Genomic DNA, 6,299 nt, shown 5'->3' with positions numbered 1-6,299 from the left:
CAAGACAACACTTTCAATGTGCTTTTACAAATAGATCAACATGGTTAGAGACCATGTAATGTATACTTGTATTAATTTACTTTTCACACTTTTTAGAGTCAATGTTACATAGTTTAGGCATACAGGTCAAAGTTATAAAAAAGTTATCTATGGGAGACTTTAATGCCAAATTTGTATAACATATGAATTGAGTATGGACAAAAGAAATGCCTGATGGAAAAGAGGAAGCACTTTTTCTTTATGCTTTGCACGCCCTCTTGTGGCTGGAGAGAGCTATATCATGTACATATTTAATTCTTCAATTCTTTATATTTTTTAACTCTTTTGTCTTGTATAGCAAACCTATGGTTGATAATGCTTTCCAGTGTTCCTAATTATGTATTTTACACAATAACACATTTTATTAATGCCTATTGATTTTCATTGTCATATTACTGAATTTTACCTCTCATTTTTCTTCCTAAATCTCCTAAGATATGATCCAAAAAGTGATTCGTGGTCAACTGTGGCACCTTTGAGTGTTCCTCGTGATGCTGTTGCAGTATGCCCCCTTGGAGACAAACTCTATGTGGTTGGCGGATATGATGGTCATACATATCTGAATACTGTTGAATCATATGATGCTCAGAAAGATGAATGGAAAGAGGTATTATAGTAAAAATCTTCATGTTATTTTATTTCAGAATTTAATGAGTTTTTAAAGCATAGTTTTGGGAACAATTTCACATTATTACTCTGTACAGACACATCAGATATTTTCTTAGTAGACAAGTACCCAAGAGTCCTAGATTCTGACTTTGGATCTATCACTGTCTTGTTTGATCACTCAGAGCATAAAAGAACACTAACAAAAAACTTTAAGTAGTAGTATCATTAGCTGTGCGAAAAAGCACAGTTGAAAAACAGAAAATTTTCACAAAAGTAAAAACTTAATGCCAAAGCACCTGATCTTCCAGAAGCCATCTAGTAGCATTCTACAGTCTTCATTGATCTGAGCTGCAATTTTCTTATTTAAGGACAAGGCAAAAGTTGGGTCAAGGCAGGTAAAAATTCTGGGTTATACTAAAGGCAGTGTTTCTTTTTTATTTGTGTTTTAGGAAGTCCCTGTGAATGTCGGGAGAGCCGGAGCATGTGTTGTAGTTGTGAAGCTACACTGAAACTCTCATTGGCTAATACAATGGAATAGAATTATCTCAAGAATGAAGAAGAAATATTCTCTTTTCAGAAGTTGATAGCAGATTCAAATGCTGTTGTGTTGTTTTCACGTGTAGTTGAAATTGTTAACATTCATAAGGCTGAAAAATGTGGATTACATGTTACTGTTGAGTATATGTGCTGTCTCAGCTTATAATCTAATGCAAAATCCCATGGGCTATCTTTAGCCTCATTAGCATAAAATGTTAAAGTACCTAACAAACATTTGGCAGTGGGCAGTATTTGAAGGTGATGAATGCATTAACAGTTTTCGTGTAAGGGTCTAGGAAGTAAAAACATTTTCTATTAAAGGTACTCTACCATCTGGAATAACTTAATAAAAAAGAATGACAGAAGCTTTAAAGCATACTGTCTTGTTTCAAACAATAGCTCACCTAGCTAATAATACCTTACATATGCCAAGAAGAAAGTGTTTTCTTTGTCAAGCAAGAAACAGGTCATTCAATGATATAATTTCCTATACTAATTACACAATGTCAAACTTTTCACAGGCTATTATTTTCAGTTAACTTCCTGATAAAATATGTATATAAATTTTCTATCCCATGACATGGTGTGTTGATAGATTCATTTGCAGTAAAGTATCATAATGTTGCATATACAATCTATCATCTGTAACAGTGAATATTATATTGTTACAAACTTTGCCTGAGGGCCTCATTGTACAGAAGTTTATTCTCTCCTCAAGCATTTAATATTTTCTCAATAAACACCTTCCATTATGTTAAAATTTGATCTAAACAAAGTTAAAATTGAGAATATGATGCACAATATTAACAACAGAAACACTAAAAGTTTAACATACAGAGTCAATTCTATAATTTCTCTATACCTATCTATACCTAATCTTCTTTTAATTTCATAATCATGTTTACCTAGCAGTAAATAGTAAAGACACATGTACTACAAAACTACACTTTTGAAAATAAAAATAAAAGAGTATTTGAGTATTACTTTAGCTTTTATTTTATTTTTATTTACACTACTTAAAGATAAAACATTATGGTGAAATATTGAAAACTCATGTTTTTGAAGTTAACTTTTCAAGTAAATGTTCAATTTTTGAATTTCTATAATACTTCTCATAAATGAACTTTCTGTTTTAGAATATCAAAACAAAGAACAAAATCCAGAGTGATGCTTATAAAATGCTACTTACTACCTATTTTTATTTTTAAATCACAGCATATGTTGAAAAAAGGTATTTGTACTTTGGCAAATTGAATTTAAATAAAATCTTTTCCCTCTGACTATAATGATTGTCATTCTAAAATATGCCCAGTGCAAGTTGTGTGATTTTTCTGATGCTGTAGTGCCCCCAAAGCAAAAATATTTTAATGCTAATACACAATTCCCCTCCTTTGTTTCTCATTTTGTCTATAATTCTCAACAAAGTGGGGCAGACTTCTTCACATCAAAGGTGGCATAGAAAGGTTAGCATACACAAAAAAGAAACATAAGACATTTCTGGATTGTAATGTTTATTTTAACATTTTTAATTATACATACTAATACGTTGTATTTATACATGACATTTCCTACATGTACATAAGGCATGTTTATCATATTAATCCTTTATATACCATCTCTTTTCTTCCCTTTCTCCTACTAACCTCCTCTCTCTCCTTAGCTAGCTCTTTCTTTAATAACTTTTATATTTACCTTTTTGAACTCACTGTAAACAAATGAGTTCCATTAGTGCTATTTACAGTAGCATGGGTGACAGGTTGGTTAGAGGTTTTAAATTGTATTTTTATCAAATTAATGTGAAAGTACAAATGTCACAAGTCTTTAACCCCATCACAATTTTTTCCTCATGAATATGAACACGTTTGAAATGGAGAACACAGATTTTATTTATTTTGCATTTTATTTTAAAAAAACTATCTTTTTTTCATTTTACATAACAATCCCAGTTTCCCTCTCCCCTCTTCCCATTCCCTCCACCTTCCTCCCCACACCCCATCCTCTCTTCAGAGAGGGTAAGGCACATTGCTTTAAGGAAAAACCAAGGCCTTCCCTACTATATCTACACTGAGTAAGGTATCCCCTCCAGAAACAATGGATTTTTAAAAAGTCAGTACAAGCAGTATGGATAAAAGCTGGTCCCATTGCCAGTGGCCCTGTAGTCTGCCACAGCCATATAACTGTCACCCACATACAGAGGGCTTAATTTGGTCATCTGCTGGTTACTTCCCTGTCCAGCCAGAATTGATGAGCATTCATTAGCTCAGGTAAACTGTTTCAGTGGGTATCTTGATCTCTTTGCTCATATTCTCACTCCTCCCGCTCTTTGACTAGGCTTTGGGAGCCCAACCCAGTGCTCTGCTGTGGATCTCTGCCTCTGCTTCCATCAATTGCTGGAAAAAGTTTCTATGGTGATATTTAAGATTGTCATCAATCTGACTACAGAGCAAGGCCAGTTCGGGCACCCTCTTCACTATTGTTTACAATCTTAGCTGGGGTCACCCTTGTGGATTCCAAGGAATTTTTCTCATGGCAGGCTTCTTGATAGACCTATAATGGCTCCCTCAATCAAGATATCTCTTTCATTGCTCTCCATCTCTGTCCTTCCTCCATCTCAACCATCCCATTCCGTAAGTTCTCCTCCACTCAGACCCTTGTTCCCTCCTCTTCCACTTCTGCCCTTCCTTCTCCCACTCCCAATGCTTCTAATATTCTCAGGAGATCATTTCTATTCCCTCTTCCCAGGAGGGTCTATATATGTTTCTCTAAGGATACTCCTTGTTACTTGGCCTCTCTGGAGTCATGGATTATAGGCTTGTTATCCTTTGATTTAAAGTTAGAATCCACTTATGAGTGAGTACATAACATGTTCATCTTTCTGTGTCTGGGTTACCTCACTCAGAATGTTTATTTTGTTTCTGGTTCCATCTATGTACATGCAAATTTCAAGATGTCATTGCTTTATATTGCTGAGTAGTACTCCATTATGTAAATGCATCACGGTTTCTTTATCCATTATTTGGTGGAGGGGCATCTAATTTGTTTCCAAGTTCTTGATATTACAAATAATGCTGCTATGATCATAGTTGAACAAATATCCTTGTAGTATGATCAAGCATTGTTTAGGTTATGCCTAAGAGTGGTATTGCTGGGTTTTGTGATAAGTTGATTCCCAATTTTCTGAAAAAAAAAATACTCATTTCCAGACTGTTGTACAAATTTGCATTCCCACCAGCAATGGAGGAGCGACCCCTGCAGTACATCCACTCCAACATTAATTATCATTGCTGTTTTTGATTTTAGCCACTCTGATAGGTGTGAGATGGTATATCAGAATTGGTTTGATTTGCATTTCTCAGATGGCTATGGATGCTGAAAATTTCCTTAAGTATCTTTTGCCCATTTGAGAGTCTTCTTTTGAGAATTCTCACTTAGACATGTATCCCATTTTTTAAATTAGATTATTTGATATTTTGATGTCTAATTTCTTGAGTTCTTTATATATTTTGGAAATCAGTTCTCTGTCTGATATAGAGTTGGTGATGATATTTTCCCATTCAATGGGCTACCTTTTTGACTTATTGACTGTATTCTTTGCTTTATAGAAGCTTCTCAGTTTCAGGAGGGCCCATTTATTGGACACATTTATCTCAGTGTCTGTGATATTGGTGTTATATTTAGAAAGTGGTCCCCTGTGCCCATGTATTGAAGACTACTTCCCACTTTCTCTTCCATCAGGTTCAGTGTAGTCATATTTATATTGAGGTCTTTAGTCCATTTGAACTCTATTTGCATTTTTCCACACGTTGACATCAAGTTATGCTAACACTGTTGGTTGAAGATGCTTTTTTTCTATTGTTGTATAATTTTAGATTCTTAATCAAAAATCAGGTATTCATATGTGTGGATTAATACCTTGGTCTTCAATTTGATTCCATTGGTCAACCTGTCTCTTTTTATGCCAATAAAAACAGATTTGAAATTTGAATGGGAATTATATTGAATTGCTTTCGGTAGGGCTGCCATTTTTATTATGTTGATTCTACCTATACAAGAGCACAAGAGATCTTTTCATTTTCTTTTATCTTCTTCTATTTATTTATTTGAAGAATTAAAAGCTTTTGTTGAAGAGGTTTTTCTCTTCTTTGGTTAGTTTTTCCTGAAGATATATTATGTCATTTCTGGCTGCTGTGAATGGTGATGTTTCTCCAATTTCTTTCTCAGCTTTTTTATCATTTGAATATAGGAGGGCTACTGATTTCTTTTTTAGTTGATCTGTTTCCTGTCACATTCCTGAAAGTATTTATTAGCTATAGAAGTTCCCTAGTAGATTTCTTGGGGTCACATATGTATACTATCATATCATCTTCAAATAGTGAAAGTTTGACTTCTTCATTTGAGTCCCCTTTATTTTCTCTTATTGCACTAGCTAGAACTTCAAGAACTATGTTGAATAGATATGGAAAGAGTGTACAGACTTGTCTTGTTCCGAATTTTAGTGGAATCACTTTGAGTTTCTCTCCATTTAATTTGATGTTGGCTGTCTGCTTCTTGTATATTACTTTTATTTTGTTTAGATATGTTCCTTGTATCCCTGATCTCTCCAAGACCTTTATGATGAAGGAATGTTGGATTTCATCGAATGCTTTTCAACATCTAATGAGATAATTTTATGGATTTTTTACTTTCAGTGTATTTATATGGTTGATTACATTGATAGACTTTTTTTTTTCATGTTGATCCATCCCTGAATTTTTGGGATTGAAGCCTAGTTAATCATGGTAGATGATTTTTTTTGTGTGTTTTTGTATTTGGTTTGCCAGTATTTTATTGACTATTTTTGCAACTATGTTCATGAGGGACAATGGTCTGTAATTCTCTTCCTTGGTTGAGTCTTTATGTGGATTCAGTATCAAGATAACTGTAACCTCATAAAAAGAATTTAGCAAAGTTCCTTCTGTTTCTATTTTTGGAACAATTTGAGGAGTATAGGTATTTGCTTTTCTTTGATGTTCTGGTAGAAATTTTACTAAAACTATCAGACGCTGGTCTTTTTTTGTTGTTGTTGTTGTTGGGAGGCTTTTGATGACATCTTCTATTTGTTTTGAAGTTATGTC

General features: G+C 33.8%; 1 long non-coding RNA gene across 1 annotated transcript; it reads left to right on the top strand.

Annotated features, from left to right (window-relative positions):
• The first annotated feature begins 477 nt into the window (after positions 1-477).
• Positions 478-2,465, top strand: LOC126495091 (uncharacterized). Its single transcript, XR_007590106.1, has 2 exons — positions 478-646; positions 1,098-2,465. It is a non-coding gene; the product is annotated as an uncharacterized lncRNA (long non-coding RNA).
• The last annotated feature ends 3,834 nt before the right edge of the window (positions 2,466-6,299 follow it).

The sequence above is a fragment of the Alexandromys fortis genome, unplaced genomic scaffold, assembly GCF_014885135.2.
Source record: "Alexandromys fortis isolate MF-2015 unplaced genomic scaffold, M_Fortis_MF-2015_v1.1 scaffold_405, whole genome shotgun sequence".
Taxonomy (NCBI): domain Eukaryota; kingdom Metazoa; phylum Chordata; class Mammalia; order Rodentia; family Cricetidae; genus Alexandromys; species Alexandromys fortis.
The sequence above is the reverse complement of the archived record's forward strand: the minus strand, read 5'-3'. Positions and strand labels throughout refer to the sequence as shown.